Source organism: Chelonoidis abingdonii, chromosome 9 (genome assembly GCF_003597395.2).
Source record: "Chelonoidis abingdonii isolate Lonesome George chromosome 9, CheloAbing_2.0, whole genome shotgun sequence".
Lineage (NCBI taxonomy): Eukaryota > Metazoa > Chordata > Testudines > Testudinidae > Chelonoidis > Chelonoidis abingdonii.
In genome coordinates, this window is record NC_133777.1 from 71,582,973 (window position 1) to 71,605,288 (window position 22,316).

Sequence of the window (22,316 nt, forward strand, 5' to 3'; positions counted from 1 at the left end):
GGGAACAACCTTTTCAAATGGCACAGGGAGAGAGGAAAGAGCAGTTCTGAATCATCTAGGGAGAGAGTCAGGGCTTCAGGGGACCAACTTGAGATTGCTCTATATATTTTGTCAACCCCAGGGGATCTGTCGATCTGCAGGCTGCAAATTAAAGCTGTTAATCACCCCATAAGCAGTCAGAGATGCAGCCTTCTGTTTTCTAAAGCCAGGGAGTTTTGAAGCTGCAGGCTAGTAATAAATTATATTAAAAAGCCCTCTCGTCTTAGATTGCCCTGGGAGGCTCATGGACCATCGCAGAGAGACCAGGGAAAGGGAGAGCAGGCTGCAAAGAGAAACTAAATAAAAGCAGAGTATGTGTCTTTGGTCTGTGAGCTTAGTTTGCTGAGGTCTAGTGACTCCAGTTTCACTGAAAGGGGGAAAGGGTTGGACTTCAGCCCGCTGGGATGCTAAAAGCTGTCTGCAGCAGGAGGAGATGGTCAAGTCTTTCCTTCTGCGCTAAGCACCTGCGTTCTCAGCCCCCTGCCTGTCAGGCATACTTCACAGTGGGGTGTTCCCGGTCTCCATGGCAACTGGAGGTAGACCAGATCTTTGTTCTCAGCCTCGGCTCAGAGCTGCCCCTCAGGAAGGACTGTTGGAGCTCTGCCTCCACGCAGCTCGCTCCAGAGTTCCCTTTGCAGGGCTTCTGACAGACTTTTAACTAAATGTCTCTCTCTTTGTTGGCTTTGAGGTTTGTCGGAACAAAAAGAATTCCATTTGGCTTTGAGGCAGATTTGAAGGAGAGCAGCTCTCCCCAGGACCCAGCTCCCACCTGGCAGGTGGGTGAGGTCCATTTCTAGACAAGATGCATGGAAACTGCCTTCCCTGAGGTCAGGCCAGAATCAATGGCAAGTTTTTTCAGCGCCGCCATATGGGACCCCTATTCCCACAGCTTGCCTTGCAAACAGGAAAGTTTCATGGAACCACCTGAATCCCCAGGGCAGGTGAGGTCTGTGCTGAGAAGGCTCCAAAGCATCCCCTCTTCTCACAAGTTGTTTTAGCTGCAAGGCCTCAGCTGCCAGGAAAGATGGCAGCTGCTGCGACTTTTCTGCTCACCAATGAAGGTCTTTATCTTTAGCGGCTCCAGCTCACTCCTCATTCTGTGTGGTCAGGCCCCGGCGCTTACTCTTGACTCAGCAGTAGGGAGCATGGGGTGAGGTGATTCAGATCCCCTTCCCTAGGAGATAGCTCTCCCTCCTTTCCCCTTCCTGCCTCTAGGGGTCCCACAGGAACTTATATCCTCTTTGGGGGGCCCATTAACAAAGCAGTCACTGAGGCTATATACAAAGTAATACATCCCTCCCTCCTTCCAGTGAGAATATCTTCAAACTTCTTCATCTCAGCCAGTGTTCCCTTTGAAACCTATCTGCTCCTCTAAGCTCCAGCTTAGATGTCACATGAGGAAGAAGCCATTACTGGCTTTCCTGAGAGGTGGAAGACTCAGGCTGGGATTCTTTTGCAGGGAAAAAACATCAAGCCTCATAAGCATCGGGCGATTTTTTGGATTTCCAAGTTTGGGCAAACCCTCCCTCTGTGACCTTAACGATGGGTCTTTATCTGTGAGTGACCCACTTATAAAAATGGGTGCTTGAGATAATCAGGGAAGTCTATTCAATAGAGCTCATTCGTTGTCCAAGGATCAAGTTTATCCTTTCCCCAAAGTGAATTAATATAAATCAACAATAGTAACAGCAAGTCTCTTTGTAGAATCTAAAGATGAAGGGTGCAGAAGTCCATTTCCTACATGTTAGAATGATAGAACCAGTTTCATGGAAAACATATTTTGGAAAAGGCATAAGATTCTTTGTTGTACAAAGAAACAATAGCACACAGCCCATTTTAGATCTTGGGTCTTCCATCATCCATGAGGAAATCAATATTCTATGCAGAAATACTGAAATCAGTCCTTGCAGCATTATCGCCTCCAAACTCCACAATATGAAAATACACCTCCAGGAGATGTACTGACGGTATGCACGGGGAGAGTCACCCAGGGATACTTTAGGTTCTGCTACCACAAGAAGCATTTTCAATACAAAGCAGTGCCCTTTTGGACTCAGCTTCCAAATGGATATATAGCCCAATGTTTCATCAACCTTCCTTTCAAGTGAAAGGGATACATATCTACCCTAGTCTGGATGACCTTCTTCTTATGTTAGCAGTGTCTCCTAGGCCTTGTGTAAAAGCTTTCAGGCTTAGAGCGAACAGGTGGTAGGCCCAATTACAGCATGCTCAGAGCTCCAGTAACTAAGTCGTCATCATCAAAGATCAGCAGATCTTTATTTCAGAAGAGAGACGGAAGAAGATAGGCAAAGTGTGCTAATGTTTGGTGAACTAAGAGAAAATCTCACTCAACTCCTGGGCTAGCTGGTTTCATGTGGATACCCAGCACAATTCTTTCTCTGCATCCGGACAGCAATTGCAGTAAATCAGTATGTAAAGATCTTCATCCAAATCCACTACTTGAATTCACTAAGAGACGCTTTCGTAATATTTTTACAGCTGTCTGGTGTTGAGTCCAGAGAAGCTGGTGATCAGTACAGATACCAGAACCCATGTAGAGGGCACATATCTGAACTCCTGTCTGACTTGTGGAAGTGAGGGGAAGAGCTGAGATCCAAGGAGGAGACATGGAGTATAACTTGGCACAGAAACAAGGGAATGGAACCTAGACCATCTTGCTGTTTGGTGTATCAGAGGCGAGACTGGAAGCCTGTTGATTGACCTATTTTAATTATCTGAATGTACTTTGATGTAGAGGTACTACTATGTAAGAAAGAGACACTTGATAGCGGAAGCTGTGCTCCCTTTATCTCAGAGGTGGACTTAAAAAGCTTCGTTTATATCTCCCTGCCTCCCTTAACCACTGAGATTTGTTCAGATACAATGTTTGGTAGAAAAGTGTTATGCAATAGTGTGACCCAGTAACCTTTAAGTTCCTTTTCAATCCTACATGGGTAAATAGAATCCTCTGTGTTCCCTCAGGATGTTTTTCTGCTTTGTTTGTCCCACTGTGAAGACTGTCTGACATGGAGGGAACCGAGAGGAAAAATTCACAATTTTTATTCCAAGACCCTTCATTGGAGGATTGCATTGTGCTCAGGTTTTTCTCTGGCTATTGCTCACTTGTTAGAGAAAGGGAAGAGGATGTCCCTTTCAGAAATCCCTGAGCTTCATGTCAAGGTTTTTCTGCAAATTGCTTGAGTGAAATAGCACTTTTAGAAAGAAGTAATTTTTTCAGCTTTGGCAGTTATCATTCTGGAGAGTCCTTTCCAAGGGACAGTCCTAAGCCCAGGCTCAACAAAGATAAGGCTGGCCTCCATTTGCCAGGGAGACCAAGAACACCCACTATGAAGACTTTCCAACATGGAGGATCCTAGAACTAAAATTCACAGGTAAGACAAATATTTTCCTTTTCCCCCTTGTACGTGTCCAGGAGCCGATGGTCTCTGCTGGTCAGAACATGAGCTGTCGAATAGACCATGAAGAGCTCAGGAAGATGAGTGCAGTTATTGTGAGATGCTTAAAGCACCATCTTTGGAGCCTGATTCTTTGGGAGTGTTGTGCTGGGGAAGGTCCTGCACTGACACCCCAGCCACCTGGTCTCCTCCTGTATTTAAATTCATTGAGCAGGAGAAAGTAAAACCTCCATCGCAAACATGTCCTCAAGCTTGCCCAAATTGACCATTTCTAGGGGGAAGAAGGGAGACCAGTCTCCAACGTTCATGCAGGCCTTAATCTCTCTGCTGACAATAATGACAAGGCTGCTGGTGGTGGCGATGGGTTAGGGCTGTAATCACACTTGAATTGGTTAATTTGGGAGACCGTATGCAGTGTGACAAGAGTTAATCCTTCACTCCTGGATCAGAGCGTGGTTCCATCCTGCTCCGCTGAGCTGGAAAGGATGAGATCTTGTTCATTACACTGGTGGAAACTAGGGTGACCAGACAAGAAAGTTTGAAAAATCAGGACGGGGCGGGGGGGTAATATGAGCCTATATAAGAAAAAGTCCCAAATATTGAGACTGTCCCTATAAAATCAGGACATCTGGTCACCCTAGTAGAAACAGCCCAGGCCATCTTACCCAGAACTGAGGGACAGGACATCTCTCTGCTCTGATTTGTCGCTTCTTTCCTGGGAAAGAAAAGAGAAAATGAGAGTTGGCTCCCGCTCAGCCCTATGGCCCCTCCTTCCCCAGTGTTTCCATCATCCAGGAACAAGACATGACTTTGGATATGCAAAAAGTCATGGCAAGCAATCATTCACATTTTATTACCTTAACCCTCCCATCCCAACGGGTTTGAAAACTGTCCAGGAGTGGGTCCATGACTGGTAGATTTTGGCCCCAGCCCCATGTTCCCCGGTCCCATCCCTGCATTTATAGCTCCAATATTCCTGTGGTGTGAAATGCCAGTAGGGAACAAGTATGGTGTAGGCAGGGTCTACAAGCCTCTTGTCAGCATCTTGGCCGGGCCTCAGCTGTTTTGGTTTTTGGTATATTTAATGATGCTATATAAGGTTTTCTGTGCACGCCGTTTTCCTTGCTGGAACAAAAGGTGGAGAGAGAGGGCTCTAGACTTCCTGGTAGGCTTCTTTCTCACTCAGTTTAAAGCACAGTGAATCTTATTTGTGTTGGAAGTTCTGCACCATCAGAAGCATGAGGAACTTTGTACGGGAATTTCTGTGACAGCTCACAGCATTTCTGAGCTCTGCCTGCTTCTTCCATAAGCCGTTGCATGCAGTCTGCAAAAGGAGCAGGCCGCATGTGCCGAGTAAAACAAATTTCACTCCATGCAACCAGGTGGCACAGTCGGCTAAGGGTTTAAAAGCCTGATTTAGGTCACCAGTGGCAAGCATTTACCTGGTCTCTCCAGTGTCTAGGAGATATTTTCTCCCACAGTATGAAACCGTCCATATAACCTGACATGCCTCACTGGCTGTGCAGGACAGGTCTTGGACCAGCAGGGGTTGCTGTAGGTCTGTACTGAGGAGGATCCACAGGGATAGGAGGGAGAGTCAGGACATGCATAGCAGGGTGAGGTATTAGCAGAGAGGAACTGACTTAGAAATCTCTTCAATGGCTGGTGATGGGACACTAGATGGAGAGGGCTCTGAGTTACTACAGAGAATTATTTCCCAGGTGTCTGGCTGGTGGGTCTTGCCCACATGCTGAGGGTCTAACTCACTGGCATATTTGAAGTAGGAAAAGAATTTTCCCCTGGGTCAGATTGGCAGAGACCCTGGCAGATTTTTACCTTCCTCTACAGCGTAGGTCACTTGCAGATTTAAGCTAGTGTAAATTGTGGAGTCTCTATAACCTGAAGTCTGTAAATCATGATTTGAAGACTTCAGTAACTCGGCCAGGGATTAGGGATGTATTACAAGGATGGGTGAGGTTCTGTGGCCTACAATGTATGGGAGGTCAGACTAGATCAGGGGTGGGCAATAATTTTCGCAAGGGGGCCACTCCACGAATTTTGATAAGTCGTCATGGGCTGCAGATTTCTACGATATTAAAGGAGAGGGTGCATAGTCTGGGAGGGAGTTGGGTGCAGGAGGGAGCTCCGGGCTGGTGCAGACTGTTGGGGTACAGGAGAGGGTTCTGACCAGGGGCAGGGGGTTGGGGTACGGGAGGGGCTGTGAGGTGGAGGCTCTGGCCAGGAGGCGCTTACCACAAGCAGCCCCCAGTCGATGGCACAGCAGGGCTCAGACAGGCTGCCTACGTGCCATGGCCCTATGCCGCTGCCAGAAGCGGCTGCGGCCGGCTGCTGCTGACACGTCTCTGCATGTCCCTTGTGGGGAGCAGGGCAGCGGGTCTCCATGTGCTGCCTGCGCTTGCAAGCACTACCCCTGCAGTTCCCATGGGCTAGTTTCCAGCCAATGGGAGCTGTGAGAATGTGCTGGGGGTGGTGGTAGTGCATGGAGCCATCTCTCCCCACCGGGGTGCACAGAGATATGCCAGCAGTAGCTGGCCACTTCTAGGAGTGGCGTAGGGCCATGGCAGGCAGGCAACCTGCCTGAGCCTCCAACTGTGCCACGGGACTTTTAGCAGCCCAGAGATCATGAAGGGGCAGCCAAAGAGCCTGGCAGGCCAGACAGAAATGTTAGACGGGCCAGATCTGGCCTGTAGGCCATATTTTGGCCACCCCTTGACTAGATGATCATGATGGTCCCTTCTGACCTTAAAGTCTGTTAGTCTACATCTTCAAGTCACAAGAGAAACAAACAAACTGAAAGTATCAGGGTCAGTGGGAGGCAATTGGAGCAGGAGGTTTCAGTGCAGGAGGATGTTTTGGATATGACTCTTCTGAGAGAGACATTTTTCTCTTTAAGAACTTGCAATGGTCTAGTTATTACTTAGTCCTGCCTTGAGTGCAGGGGACTGGTCTAGATGAGCTACTGAGGTCCCTTGCAGCCCTACACTTCTATGATTCTATCTATAAAGCTCCACAATGGAAAACTGACTCCAGGTGGAGTCCAGCTGGATTTCCCGTGCCACCCAGAAGTAAGACAGGTACAAAAGGATAGTTAATGAAATTTAAAAGGGGGCAAATTCAAAATAGATACAAAGAGACTTTTTTTCACACCATGTGTGGTTAGACTGGAAGGAGCCATTTACAGCAGGAACTTAGCAAGATTCTAAAAGGGACTGGACTCTTATATAAATAACAAGAATAGCCAGAGTTGTTATAATTGACAACACATTTTGGAAGGGCTGTTAAATCTCATGCTTGTTGGCTTAAGCCCATCTCTAACTATTATCCCACATCTGCCCACTTCAGGGTTCTTACACCTTCCTATGAAGCATCTAGAACTGGCCACTGCCAGAGCCAGGATACAGGACTGGCTGGATTTCAGGTTTGATCCAGTCTGGCTGTTCCTATGTGTCTGTCAGTAGCATCGGTGGTATTCCCATGATTGTGTGTGTGCGTGGTCTTGTAGTTCAGTGTACTCCCTGCCTGCCTTCTGCTCTCTCTCATTTATCAAAGTAATTACACACATTACATTTATCCTTTCAGGTTTTACCCTCCCAAATGTTATTCCTGAGCATTAAACCTATGGGGAAAGTGAAATACCAGGGAAAGTAACTAGATATAATCCAAGTTTAATGGACACATAGAAAAGCAAACCAGCTTGAGTAGGGCGGCTCAGGCAGCGTCCTGCATTTGCAGGCAAATAGGAATTTATCTTGATGTGTGTGTATATATCCAGCTTAGTGATCTGTGAGCTCTTCATAATTGGTTTGGTGCCCTGTCAGCAGTGCTCACTCGGCAGAGCTTTCCCCCGTCTCTGGTTAATATAATGGGTCACAAATCCCATTCGCTTTTGAATTCTGAGTAATCCTTTTGTTAATGTTGCCTATTGCTGTTTTGGAAGCGTTGGGGGAAATCTGAGCCATGTGCTAATCATGAAATCTGGGTCTGCACATTTGTAAGCTGCTGACCTGCCCTGGGCCGTTCTTCTGAATGACCAACGTATCCCATTAGTGCCCGGCACCGGTGTGCCGTTTTGGAAAACAAATTGTTTTGCAATCCTTGGAATTAGCAACTTGAGAATGTTGGAGGAGCTTAGGAAAGCGATGAGTGTGTTCGGGAGCAGACAGCCAACCACTAAGGGGAGGTGCTGGTAAACCAATGGACTGCTCTTGCAGACCCCAGTATCATGCAAGGGCTGCTGTGCTTGAGGGAGCAGCGTGGGTGACTCTCCTTCTCTGAGTCAGGGCCAACTCCAATGCTTCACTTGTGCTAGGGGCTCTGTGTTGCATGAAGCAGCATGGATGACTGTAGAAGATGCTCTCCTTTCTGACTGAGCAGACTCTAGCGTAGTGCTAAAAAGGGCTTGCTTCAGGGCGTGGTACTGGTGGGCCTTTTGAATCAATTCTGACCCCGTGCCCAGTAAGGGGCCATGTGCTGTGGGAAACGATGTTAGTGACTTAGAGAGGACAGCACCCACTACTGAGTCAATGCTGATCCCAAGCCCCTGGCATGGTGCTGGGCTGCAGGGACTTTAGAAACCTTCTAGTAGTGACTATTCTCCCAGGCTGCCTGCCTTTCTACCCCCTTGATTTCATTGACCTGGAAACAGGATTCTTGTAGCTTCTGAGTCCATCTGCTGCTGACTGCTCTTTCCCACTGGCCTCCTAACCTCATGGGTGTAGGGGAAATCCCAGCTGGCTGTACTGGGGCTGATGGAGGTGCCATTCACTTTAAATGGGGGTGAATAAGCAGATGAGTTAAGAGGCTACTAAGGAGAAATCAGCCCATATTAATGCAAATAGTCCTAGTGGGGAGAGGGGGAGGGGAAACCAAACTGTTCTTCAGTCTCCTGAGCCGCCCACCTGGGCTTCTGTGGGAGATCCCAAACCCACCTGCACTCATCGAAGCGACTTGCTGGTTGCCTTGCTCAGTGGGACAAGGGAGGAAAGTTCTTGGGGTGCTTTTCCTGGTTCTGTGAGTGTGCTTCCTGGCCCAGCCCAACACCCTGCAGCCCCAGATATGTGCCCGTTCTTCCATGTTAGACAAGACAGTCGAGGGCATTGCAGAGACAAAGCTAGCTGATTACAGCTTGTTACGGGGCTGGCCTCTTTCTCCAGATCTGCCGCCTCCCCCCCCCCCCCCCCCACCCCCGCATCGGCATTGCAACCCACTGATTGAGAAACACTGTATGGAGGAGTGGAGGTGGGCTCAGCAGGATGTATCATTACCATGCTCAGTCATTGTGTTCATTGAATTGACCCACTGTGATCTGGGCTGCTGCTTACCTAAGAAACACCTTCCCTCCTTTCGTAGCCATGGCCCAGAGAGAGAGAAGAAGCTCCTGCCAGAGCTTGCACTGGGGCTCTGAGACTGGGAAGCTGTGGTCCATGCTCTCTGGCTCAGATCTAATTTAAAAAGCAAATTTTGCTTCCTGTTCTAGCAAACGTTTGTTGACAGCAGTGTGTAGGCCAACACCTTGCTGTGCCACTAGGTGGCAGGCTCTGTCTGGGAAATCCCATCAGCTGCTCCCACACTGAGTTTTTCTTTAAGCTCTCCCAGGGCGTCAGCTCCATCAGTGGTAGCAGCAAGGACGGGAGCAGTTGCCTGGACCAGCTGTCAGTGGTCCAACCCTGCTCAGAGCATGGGAGGCTTGTGCCAGAATGGCCCTGGGGAGGCTGGTGCAGAGGGAGTGGTGTAGCAGCTGGCTTCTCTGCCAAACTGCCTGTGACTCAAAAAGCTCAAGTGTCTCTATCCCTTGGACACAGCGAGAAGAGGAGAGAGTGGCCAGGGGAGGGTCAGGTTGTGGGGCCAGAGAGGGCGCTTCTGAGAATGGAAGGGGTGGAGGGGTAAGAGTGTATGGTTGTGTGTGTATGGAGGCTGCACACATTCATGGCGAAGTACGTGTGTGTGTGTGTGTGTGTGTGTGTGTGTGTGGACAAAGCAAGTGTGGTGACTGGTGGTTTGTGTGTGGACAAAGCGAGTGTGGTGACTGGTGGTTTGTGTGTGGACAAAGCGAGTGTGGTGACTGGTGGTTTTGCTAGAGGCAGGCACAAGCTGTGAGACTGTCGGGCTCAAATTTCTGATGGTCCAAGTGGTATATGTTTCCTCTGGCGAAGGTAGCAAATAGCATCCCTCTAGCACTGTGTGAATTTGTCCCTGTGTTGTGGATGGGGTCGGAGTGCCTTCAGTTACCGAGCTGTGAGGAGATGGAAGGACTCTATTCTAGGACCGAGAGGCTGGGCTGAGGACTCCAGCCCCAGGTCAAAGCAGCTCTAAGGCAGGGTCAAAGTAGCTCTAAGCTTGCAAGCTGGAGCCTGCCTGTCTAACATTTTTGTCCGGCCTCCTCTACCCCCTTGTGATCTCCAAGTCCGGGCTGCTTAAAGTCCCCCAGTGCAGTGGGGTGCTCAGCCAGGCTGCCTGCATGCATGCTGTGGTTCCATGCCACTCCCGGAAGCAGCCAGCTGCTCCTGGCACATCTCTGCATGCCCCTGGCAGGGGGAGGTAGCTCCGCGTGCTGCTCCCGCCCCCAGCACCGTCCTCACAGCTCCCATTGGCCGGAAATCAGCCAATGGGAGCTGCAGGGATGGTGCTTGTGAATGCAGGCAGCGCACAGAGACCCGCTGCTCCCCTCCTCCACAAGGGGCATGCAGAGACGTGCCAGCAGCATCTGGCCACAGCCACTTCTGGGAGTGGTGGGGGCCTAGGGCATGCAGATAGCCTTCCTGAGCCCTGCTGTGCTGCTGGCTGGGAGCAACCTGTGGTAAGCATTCCCCAGCCAGAGCCTGCACCTCACAGCCCTTCCTGCACCCAAATTTCCTCCCAGACCCTGCACCCCCATCCCCAGCCTGGAGCCCTCTCCTACACCAAACTCCCTCCCAGATCCCACATCTGTCACCCTCTCCTGCGCTCCAACATTCTGCACCAGCCTGGAGCTCCCTCCTGCACCCAAACTCCCTCTCAGATCCCGCACCCCCTCCATTAATATAGTAGAAATGTGTAGCCCACGACAACTTACCAAAATTCATGGAGTGGTCCCCCTGTGAAAATTATTGCCCACCCTTGCTCTAAACCATTTACAATGCTGCTTTGACTCCTAATTCTTTCCCCCACCTCTCTGCATTGCTAGGTGAGGGTGGCAAGAACCAGCTCCATCTGCATCTCAGAGCACTGAAATCACTCGAGGGTCAGGAGCCCTGGCCAGTGTGAGTCCCTTACTCAAGGGGTAGGGGGCCCCTGGGAGCACAAGCCCTGGCCATGCCCAGGACTAACCCTCCAGCAGGCCAAGCTCTCTGCATGTTTGTGTCTCTTCCCAAGGCAGGTGGGAGTGTGATACCAGACTGCCCTGGGCCAGGATGAGGAGAGGTGCCTGCTATAGGAGGCTGTCACGGGAGCCTCTCAATCTTCAGATGCTTGGAACTGGCTCCTGAGCGGAAGGGTGTCAGCATCCCAGCTGCAATTTAGCAGAGAATCCATTCACTTTAATTACCATCAGTTAAAAATTGTGCATTAAGGTAGCACTTGTGAAAGTAACAGGCCAACCCCAAAATTGTCCCAGACTTGCCCCCCCTACAGCTCTGCTGCTGCCCCTCACTCCTGGCCTACAGCACCCCCAGCTATTCCAGGCTTGGGCTCTGGCTACACTGATCTGCTAAGACACCTCAATTCATTTCTGGGTCCACCCACCACACACCTCGGCCCTGCAGAAACTTTACTATCCTAGTCCTGACTTCTCTCCCGTTCTCCCTAGAGCTCTGCCAATGCGCCTCCACCCCAACCTGCCATTCCCCTTGCTCCTCCACTCCTAGGCACCCACCCGCAGCTCTGCCCATGCACCCCAAACACCCCCCTGCTATTCTAGTCCTACCTTGGGCTGCATCCAGCTCTGCTTGTGCTTTGAGGCATCCTCTTTAATGATGGATGCTGCCTTCCTTAGCAGAGCCAGGACACAGGCCAAGCTGTCTGTCCATCACTGTCAAAACGTGTGTCCAGCAGGGCTTGTGCTGCTTCCAGTTAGTATCTCCTATCATGCCATGGCCTCAGGCTGTCACTCTGCCCCCTGCCCTCATCAGAGCCATGCAGAGAACTTCCCCTGGGGGTGGGGTGTCTCTCCCCAGTGGAAGCATGTCAGTCAGAGCCCAAACAGCTGAATCTGGCGGAGAGTGTGAAAACTCTCCAGCAGCTCCATAAATTATCAGGCTGTAAAGCCCCTGTGGTAAACGTCTGTCTCAGATCTGGACTTTAGCGTCCAAAATCTGGGTGCTTACCTGAACCTCCCCCAAGCTCACTACCAGCTTGGATTTTACTTCGCTGCCACCAGATAAGATTTAGGCTCTTATCAGCCTGGGTTCCCCAAATACTCCTTGGGGGACCCCCTCTGTGGCCTCCCCAACTTCCTTTGGAAGACCCCCCACGATCCAGAAATCTGGTCTACGGTAAGGAAAATCCCCCTCCCTTCCCTCTCTCAGCGTCCTGCTCTGAGCACTGGAGGGATTGATGCAATCTCCTTTACATCACAATACCAGGAAACCTTGTTCCTTCTCTCCAAAGACAGTTTCAACACAGGGAAACTAAAGTGATTCTTTCTCTCTTTCCCCGTAGCCTTGTTTCCCCTGGGACGATAGGAGAAAATAACCCACAGCCTGGCTTTTTCCCTTCCTTTGCCTCCACTAGGAAGAAACTTCCACAAGTGTTTGAAAAGACAACTTTATATAAAGAAAAGAAACATACAGACAATAATACTGCATTAAGAAGATCAATACAGGCTCTTGCTATAGGAAAAATGAATAACCAGTCTGATATTAAAATTAGCCAATTCAAATCAGCCAGCACTCAAACTTGAGTCAATACAAATCCAGCACATCACAGCCGATACTTTGTTTCCTTTTGTACTCACAGACTTTAGTAAGATATTTGAGATAAGACTGAGTTAGAAGAAAAGCTTGTTTTCTCACAGCCGAGGAAAACAAAAAGACCCCGAGTTTCCAGTCCCCTCCCACCCTTTAAAAAAATTCCAGTCTCTGATTGGTCCTCTGGTCAGGTGCTTGGTTCCCTCTTTGTTCACCCTTTGCAGGTAAAAGAAAATTAACGCTTACCTATCTACTTATGACAGCCCCTCCCCGCCTCCTCCTGGGCTTGATGTGCCCTGCAGCATGTTCCAGCTGGCCTATAGGGGTGTAGGAGGTACCATCTCTGGCACTGCCCCATGGGCTGCATCAGCCCTGCTGTGAGCTTATGGCTACAACTAGATTGGAGGAGTGATGCCCCTGGAGCGTTTAGCACGTTTCCATCTGTGCCCAGTGCAAGCAGCATTTGCTTCCAAGGTCTGCCCTAGGGCAGGGGAGAGAGGACCCTCCAGAAAGAGACTCTAGATGCAAAATATTGGAGAGTGGGGGCAGCCTGTGGGTCAGGAGTGAGGTGCATCAGCTGAGTCCTGGATGTATTTGTGCCATTGATCTCTAAGTTCCCATGCTTTATCCTAGAGATTCCCAGGGCGTTTGTAGCAGGAAAGTTCTGGGTTCAGAGGTGAGAGCAGCTGGCAGAGCTGCTGGAGCAGGACTGGGGAAGGAGGGTCAAGAACAGGCTGCCCTCCCACCCCTGTCACTGTCCACTCTGATAGAAGCAGATTGCAGAGTGAAGGACCTGTGAAGCTGCTGCAGCCTGTCCTGCCCCCATCCATTTGAGATGAGAGGCAAATTTCATGCCTCAGATGACAAGGCCCTTCCCCAAATGCAACAGAAACATCCCCATTCCATGCAGGCCCTGCTGCTCCTCGGCTTGGAGGGAATAAGGATTGTCTGGCTTGGACCTGTAGGGGGTGTTCGGCCAGACCAGGCCAGGGGTATGGGTGAAGGACCCCTGTGCTGGACTCTTACCTCTGGGACACTGCAGGCCACAGCCCTGCCTTGTGGGGGGAGTTTCACAGGCTTGGTATAATCTCAGTTCAGATTAGAATGTCACTCCCTTTAGTCCTCTTGGGTTACTCAGAAAACTGCCATGAGTCTACATCAGCCTCCAGCTCCGAATCCCATCCCACCCCCACTGTCAGGGGGACCGTCACACTGGGCCTTGTGAGACTCTCCCAGGACGAGCCTTATCCAGCTCCCATTGCAGGCAGCAGAGTTTTGCTGTTGATTCAATAGGAGCTAGGGTGCGCCCTTGGAAGACAGCCTGTAGCTCAGCGGGACTCAGTTGCTTCTGGAGGAACGTTTGTAAAATTGAGTGAGAGCTGCCTGGGAAACAAATACACTATAGGCCAATATGTAACAATCAATTCCTCAGAAGGGCTCCAGAGGCGCTCCTGGCAGTGACTGGCCAGTAAACCTAATTTCAGGACCAGGCAAAGTGGTAGAAACTATAGTAAAGAACAGAATTATCAGCTACATAGATAAACACGATTTTGTTGAAACACAATTGTTCCCATTTGTAAAGGGAAGTTGTGTCACCAATCTATTAGAGTTCTTTGAGGGAGTCAACAAGTGTGTGGATAAGGGTGAGCCAGTCGATATAAAGCGTACTTGGACTTTCAGAAAACCTTTGACAACGTCCCTCACCAAAGGCTCTTAAGGAAATTAAAGCAGTCATGAGATAACAGGGAAGGGCCTCTCATGGATCAGTAACTGGTTAAAAGATAAGAAACAAAGGGTAGGAGTAAATGGCCAGTTTTCACAGTGGAATGAAGTAAACAGCAGGGTCTCCTAAGGATCTGTACTGGGACCTGAGCTGTTCAACATGTTCATTAATGATCTAGAAACAGGAGTGAATGGTGAAGTGGCAAAGGTTGCAGACATTACAAAATTATTCAAGATAATTGTGTCCAAAGCAGACTGCAAGGAGTTACAAGGGGATCTCACAAAACTGGGTGACTGGGCAACAAAATGGTAGATGACTGTAGGGGACTACGGAAGACTGTGTCACGGCCTAGCTAGGGTGTCTCCGCTTTCTCGGTGGCCTTGTGACACAGCATGCCAGTTATAACTTGCTTTTAACTGGTTGAAACCAGTTTGTATGGCCTTAGGCCAAAGGGCGAACATAGCCTGTGGGAAGTCCCTTTTTGCATACGTATAAGTTGCTTTTGTATTGTGTATATATAGCTGTATGCTCCCGGTCCGCCTTTGGACTCCGACCCAGGCCGAGCTGAGCTTCGGTGCTGGGTTCCCCGCCTAAGTGACAGCAACGCCCAGGGTCCCCGTTGCGGATGTGTCACTTTACCTTCATTAAAGCCAAATAACTCACTGTGTGTGTGGGCCTCGTCCTTGCAGAGCACTCAGGCACGTAACATTGACATTCAAAGTTGGTTACAGCAAAGTAATGAACATTGGAAAAAATAATTCCACCTACACATACACAAGGATGAGGTCTAAATTAGCTGTTACCACCCAAGAAAGAGATCTTGGAGTCACTGTGGCTAGTTCTCTAAAAATTTCTGCTAAATTCACAGCAACGGCCAGAAAGGCTAACCGTACGTTAGGCTCTATTAGGAAAGGGATACAAAATAAGACAAAATAATATAATGCCACTTATAAATCAATGGTGCACCCACACCTTGAATACTGTGTCTAGTTCTGGTTGCCCAGTCTCAGAAGGGGTATAATGGAACTGGAAAAGCTTTGGAGGAAGGCAACAGAGATGATAAGGGAATCCATACAAGGAGATACTCAAGAGAGTAGGGCTGTTCAATTTAGAAAAGAGACAACTAAGCGGGGATTTGATAGAGATCTATAAAATCAAGAATAGTATACAAAAAGTGAATAGAAAAGTGTTATTTACCCCTTCACACAATACAAAAGCTAAGCATTTAAGAGGCAGCAAGTTTAATGCAAACAAGAGGAAGTACTTTTTTGCACACTGCACGACTAACCTATGGAACTCATTGTCATGGGATGTTGCAGTGACCAGAAGCATAACTGGGTTAAAAAAAACTGGATAAATTCATGGAGGATAGATCTATCAATGGCTATTAGCCAGGATGATCAAGGATTCAACGCTAAACCTCTGACTACCAGAAGCCAGGAGTGTACCCTCTCCCTGAAGCTCTGGCATGGGCTGCTGTTGGAGACAGGATACTGGGCAAGATGGACCAGGGTCTGACCTAGGAAAGCAGCTCTAATATTCTTAAAATCCCTTGGGACTCTCTTGGCACTCCTGTAGCTGAGCCCACAGCCATCAATGCGGTGTCCTCTAATAGAACTCTAGAAACCATCTGCCACATCCATGTCTGTATCATGTACATGGTGATGTACCCATGCACACCTGGCTGTGCTGTGTGCCTTACCTAGGCTTTGCTGGGCCCTGCATCCATGTGCACCACAAGGCCTGTAGCCACAGGCCCCAGGCTGTGTCAGAGAGACACTGTAGCCACTGGTATGCAAAGGAGCCGGCAGGCACTTGTGCTATGGAATTGGCAAAGCCCCTGTGCCTTTGTAGATTCCCTGTAAGTACCTTCCAACAAAAAAGGGATTATCTGTAGCTTGTTAGAGTCCTTGCAGGGAGGGAGGATCAGGCTCTTTGCTCTGAAATGTTCTGTTCTCTGGGATTACAAGATAATGCATATGAAATGCCATTAGCTCAGCCAGGTTTACGGATTATTTGAAAATCAAATTCTTGTAATCTCATCCACCATCTGGCACTGGCGTAGCAGCCAGGCTGGGGCCCTGGCTTTCTGGGAGAGCCAGGAGAACCACAACCAGTGATATGCTCCTGGGAGCTCCTCACAGCTCCCCTCTGCCTGCGCCTGGGGCTCAGGGCCAGAGCCCAACACGGGGGGCATTCTGGCTTTTTCCCAAGGCACTGTGGATTCAGCCAGAAGCCAAGGTTCTCTTTAGGCTCCCCCAGCCTGTCACACACACCTGGCAGCATTAGCATGAAGTTTCGCTAGTCTCCCATCCACCCACAAGGATACCCCTACCCCTCCGTGCCCCCTCAATTACTATGGTGAGGGCCAGGGCCTTATTCACACCAGGTGGTTCCGTCTTGCACCAGGGAGCGGAATGATCATCTTAATACCCCATTTTTCATCCCTGTCAGCTTCCAGCTGAGGGCACAGGCACAGAGAGGGGAGGCCTGTGACAGGAGTGGGGGGGGACAGAGGCTGGCTGCCCTGGTTCTCAGCTCTGAGCAGTTGTCACAGAACCCCCCTTTGCTCCCATGAGCGAGTCTGGCTGCAGGCATCTGGTGGTGGCAGCTGGTCCTGTTCCAGGGGCTGAACACCGTCCCCTGGTGGACGCATTCCAAAGACACGGTATTAAAAGTCTCAGTTAAGGATGTATTGACATGCTGGGCATTTTCCTCCCCTTAAAGTTTCATTTAGGGCTGATGGAAGGTGCCACTCAGAGATCCCCAGAGACCAAAGGGCTGTGTCTATCCACAGAAAGGATGCTGCTTGGCAGAAGCAGGGCAAGCTCCCCTGACTCAGCCCTGCCCTGCAGCAGCCCCCTCTGGGGTCAGAGGAGAGTTGAGTCTCCTTGGCCTCTCTGCTCACACCACACCCTGGGGCCCAGGCAGTGCCAGGCCTGCCGGTGCTTTTAATTCCTTCCCTGACTCCCTGCAGGGACTTCTGATCAGGCAGCGGAGCGGGACACAGGGCAGGGTTTGTTCTTCCTTGTAGCTCTCTGCTGCCTGAGCCCCTCCCAGATGAACTGGTATCATGGGGATGTGTCCAGTGGATGGGCACCCATTGTGCTCCCAATAGGGCTGTAAAGGGAGGGGCACAGAGGGACAAGTTCCCAAGATGAGAGGGAACTGACCTTGCATGGGCTTGTATGTGAACAAACAGGCTGACAGCCTAGCGAGCTAGTAGTCTACCAGTGGGGCTGCACCAGGAGCAGCTTTTTCCAAGTATGGAGCTCTGCTCCACTGTATGTCTGCAGCCCATTGGCTCAAAGTCATCAGCCAGGAGGAACTCTAGCCCCAGAGGAAGAAATGGAGGCCCCTGGCTGGTCCACATGAATCCCCCAGGCAGCGTGTTTCCTTTGCACTAGGATTTGCAATGATGTCCTGGATGGACAGAGTGGGCTGAGGGGTCAGGACTCACTGCAAAATGCTGATGCAGGGATTCTTTACAGGCGGTTGAATTTCCTTATGAATATGAATCTGGAGCTGTCACAGTGAATCTGGGCTGCATGCTGGGGCTGGAGGCTCCCATTGTTATGAGGATCAGGGATAAATGAAATTGTTCTCTGTGTGTAATGCAGGTGTACGTGAGCTCTCTGCATGGAGCAGAGCATTGGAGCAGAGCATTGGTGCCAACCCAGAAGTGCATCTGTGCCATGGCCTGGGGCAGAGCAAGCAGCCTGAGTTCTCATGGCAGAAGCCTGGCTCCCCGGAGGCAGTCACAGCCTGGCACTTCAGCTTCCTGGTGGGATCTTCGTATTCAAAGGGATGGGGCAGCATGTGAGATGACCCAGTAGGCAAAGGGATGGTGTCTCTGTGGCTGGGGCTTGAAGGCTCCAGCTGATGCCTGCCCCAGCCGTACCTGCTGTGCCAGCAGTTGGCAACCCTTTGGGACATACCCAAATCCAGCCTCCCCATCTCACTGAGTGTGTCAGATGCACCTACCAGATCAACTGTCCCACATGAATCCTCAGCCGGGGCCCAGTCTTCTTCCCTGGGGGCAGCTCCAGCTAGGAGGAGCAGCGTGATCCTGCCCGTGTGAAGGAGGCTTGGTGGTGCTGAGAGTCTGACCCTCTGCTGGGTGCCAGGACTTTCCCATTTGTCTCTTGAGTGACAGGTAAATGGGGACATTTCGCCCGAGCTTCTGAGTCATTTTCTGTGTCTCACATAAGCTTCTGGTGAGCTTGAGTCACAGCTGAAGTGCCTTGGGTAAGATGTCCCTGTAGCTGTACAGCCCCTGGGGTGCTGGCTGGGAGCTGGTGCCTGCCATGGGGTGCTAGCTTGACTCAGACACTGCCCAGTGCTGAGTCTGGAATGACAAAGCCCCCCACCCCCTCCCCTGCCCATGGAGAAAGGCAACTGCCAAGTCTTCTCTATCGCTAGGGCTCCATTGTTCTGCTATCGAAGGGAGATCCTCCATGCCCCCATGGCCAAGGTGAACATGAAGGTGTCTGGGCAGAGCCTCCTTCCTGCTTAAGACCCATGGGGCAGAGAGCTCGTTATTACAGGAATCAGCTGATGAAGACTTCTGCCCTGCCTCAGCCCCACACCCAGCATTTGTGCCTCTAAGAATTTAATTAGTCCTGGATTTTCTGATGGGGATAATTTGCAGATTTAATTGGCATTTTCACTTTCTGATCCTTGTCCTCCACTCACACCCACTGTACACACAGCCACTTGTATACACACTGCAAACAGCCACACGTGTACACACACTCCCACCCTCCTACACACACAGTTCACAGCCACCCACTCCCTATACACACTGCACACACACACTGTCTACAGCCATACACAAAGCAATACTTTGTGCACTGAAACACAGCCACACACAACCACAGCCACACACAGGGAGCAACGCATGCAGCTGTCTGCATACTCATAGCTACACATACTCTGCACTCCACCTTCGCCGTCCTTCACACATTCACATATGTTGTGTCTACTCTTCATACACACACACACACACAACTCCACACCCCTCCACCATTGCATCCAGCTACGTAGTCTCCCCACATACACACGTACTCATGCACTACCGGTACCCTCCCCTACAGAGACACTGTTGCACTTACCTTCACATCTTTGCCCACAGCTCTACCAACCCAGGCCTGGACTCAGGGCACAGGCTTCTGCACTTGTACTTGTTGAACCTCATCAAATTTCTTTTGTCCCAGTCCTCCAATTCGTCTAGGTCACTCTGGACCCTATCTCTACTCTCCAGCATATCTACGTCTCCCCCCAGCTTAGTGTCATCCGCAAACTTGCTGAGGGTGCAATCTATCCCACCTTCCAGATCATTAATGAAGATGTTGAACAAAACCAGCCCCAGGATCGACCCTTGGGGCACTCTGCTTGATACCGCTTGATACTGGCTGCCAACTAGACATCAAGCGGTTGATCACTACCCATTGAGCCTGACGATCTAGCAAGCTTTCTATCCACCTTGCAGTCCATGCAGCACTTGAACACCTGAGCGCTGGCTTGAAGAGATGAGCTGTCCCATGGTCCAGCCAGAGCTGATCAATAGACTTTGGGGTGGGGATGGACTGGAATGCAGAGAGCTGGGTTGTGGCTGGCTTCTGTGCTGTCTGTGCTTTCACACTGCTCCCTGGGACTAAGACACAGTTCTGCTCTGAAATGCCACCCTGGCCTCCATGTTTGTTGTGTTGCCGCAATTTCAGAGCCATTTTCCCCAGCTCACAAGAGACATTTTTTACCGTCTAACCCTGCCAACTGCTCTGGGCTCTGAGCATCAAGCTGGGCCCAGTCTGGATCATGCATCGTAATCACTACTAAAGATACTGACCCCAGCCCAGCCCTGAGCCATAGCTCAGCAGAGGGACTGAACAGGTGTGCCATGCACTTTCTCTATCCTGGGGCTGCCCCAGCTTGCACCCAGGCTGTGACAGCTCCCATGAGTGCTGTGACAGCCAGCACTCGCACCTCCCCAAGGCTAGGCAGGCACTGGCAATGAGGGGCATGGCACCCACTGTTCCACTCACATCCCAGACTCAGAACCGATCCGGGTGACTTCTTCTCACAGTAAAATTCCTCCTGTAGAGATTAATTGTGTCCGTATTTTCACAGTCTGTTGACTGTTCTTACGACCTTGAGCCAAGGGCTATCACATGCCTTATAATCGCAGGCGCTGCACTTGCAAGCGGAGAGTTACAGATCTGAGAAGGGGCTCTTTTAGTTTGCTGCTCCCTTGCCTGATGAGCTGAGGGGGCCCTTGCTCCAGGAACATCACTGCCCGCCCCCTCACATCAACACCTGCAACTGATCCCAAGTCCGTGGGCCTCCTGGATTCTTCTGGAACCATGGGCCCTGGCTTCAGGGGCAGGGACCCTGATTCCAGCTGGGGGTTCCTGCTACCAATTCCCGGGGGCCTAGAATTTTAAGGCAGGTCCTCAAGGGCACAGCAACCCTCACCCATCCCCTGGTGGGCAGGGCCAGATTTAAACCGTGGACACCTCCAGGTGCAGCATATTCAGTGTCCCCCCCCCACCCCTGTCTACAGCTGCCCTTTGTGTTTTCTGTAAAAAATGAAACTTTTAACCCACTTTTAACTTTTAGGCACCCCAGGAACATGCCTGCTGTACCTAACTGGAAATCCAGCCCTGCTAGTGGGCATTTCCTGCCCTTGTCGTAAAGCTCACACCTGTCAGCCTTTCACAGAGAAGGTGCACTGAGAACACCCGTAGCAGGTCACCCAGACTGGAGATATTGCTCCTTTCCCTAGCTGGAGCAAGAGCTGGGGCAGGGGGAGGATTTCAGGTTTTTTATCCTTGCTGAATCATCCAAAATCCCAATTTAGTCACACTCCAAAGTGGCCTCAGGTTTTCACTTTAAATACTCCTCTCCCTGGGGATTTGCTTTTCTCTCCTTCTTCTCCTAGGCAGGTCAAGGCAGCCTAGCCACTAGCCTTCCACTCTGGGTTCCCACTCCTGGGTTCTTCTCTGAGCTTCGCAGAATACTTGTGACCCCTGCTGCTGTATCAGGGCAGAGGAGAGACGTTCAGAAGGGCAAAGACACACCCATGTAGCACAGAAGGAAATTCATGCAAAGACTGATCTTCCTGTTGGCTCCAGTGCTAAAGCGTGTCCTCGGCAGGTAGAAAGTGTGTCCCACCAGGGCCCAGAAGCCCTATTATCAGGTAGGTGTTATCTACCTCCTCTGGGACACAGCCAGGTAAGGAGATGGGAGGGACACCCCAGCATCTCCCCTCCCTCAGGCTCAAACCCAGCATCCCAGCCACCCTGTTTGTGAAAGGCAAGAGATGGTTAAAGCAGATCTGGAGAGAGAGGGCTGCAGGCTGGATGACAGGCAGGGAAAATTGTTAATTCTCTGGCAGTTAATAACAGATTCTCCATGAACAAGGCTCACAACATGCTTGTGTGGAATTATTTTGGAAAAAAAAACAACCACAACCCCTAATTGATTCTATTGGTTTTCTGCCTTGAAAGCCAGAATGCAGAGCTCTCACAAACACACACACACACACACGCCGTTAGCTGTCCAGAGGGGGAACTCTCCCTGCAGAGGCAGACACACACACACTCACACAGAGTGAGGTAGTCAAGCAAAGGAGAAGCTCTTGGGGCAGAGAGGAAGGGAGGAGGTGTGGGTCTGGATCTGTAGGAGGGGGAAAGCCCCTCTCTATCACCCTCCATCTGAGAAGCACAAAGCATTTGACAGGCATTAATGAGTTCAGCCTGGCTATGGTGGATCGCTTTCTCTATTTTACAGGAGGGGAAACTGAGGCAGGGGCCTAGACCTGAGGCCCAAGGCCACATAGGAAGTCTGGAGCAAACTGAGAAACATGCTCAGGAGTCCTGAGCTCTTGTTACTGGACCATGTTTCCCCCCGCTGGGATTGTGAGCATGTGTGTGCACCAGTGGCACTGTCCCCACTAACAAATGGGTTGGGGTTGCTTTGACTCTTCCCTCCACTACCTTCTGGGAGATCTCCCAAACCTCCAGCATAGCTGGGAGCAGGCTGTACCTCCTTAGCACTGCTCCTGAAGGGTAGCCAGCTAAATACTATAGCTGGACTTAAGAGGACCATGTAGGTTAATAGCCATTGGTAACATCTCTATCTGTGTCAGCTAAAGTAAAACCACATGCTTCAGGGCATCAGTTGATTGGAATCAGGGATTTCCTCACTCGATAACTCACTGCACTAATGGCTAGA

At 50.5% G+C, this 22,316-nt stretch overlaps 1 long non-coding RNA gene across 1 annotated transcript; it reads left to right on the plus strand.

Annotated features, from left to right (window-relative positions):
• The first annotated feature begins 666 nt into the window (after window positions 1–666).
• LOC142047333 (uncharacterized) lies at window positions 667–21,956 on the plus strand. Its single transcript, XR_012656568.1, has 3 exons — window positions 667–815; window positions 3,022–3,431; window positions 21,022–21,956. It is a non-coding gene; the product is annotated as an uncharacterized LOC142047333 (long non-coding RNA).
• Window positions 21,957–22,316: the final 360 nt, after the last annotated feature.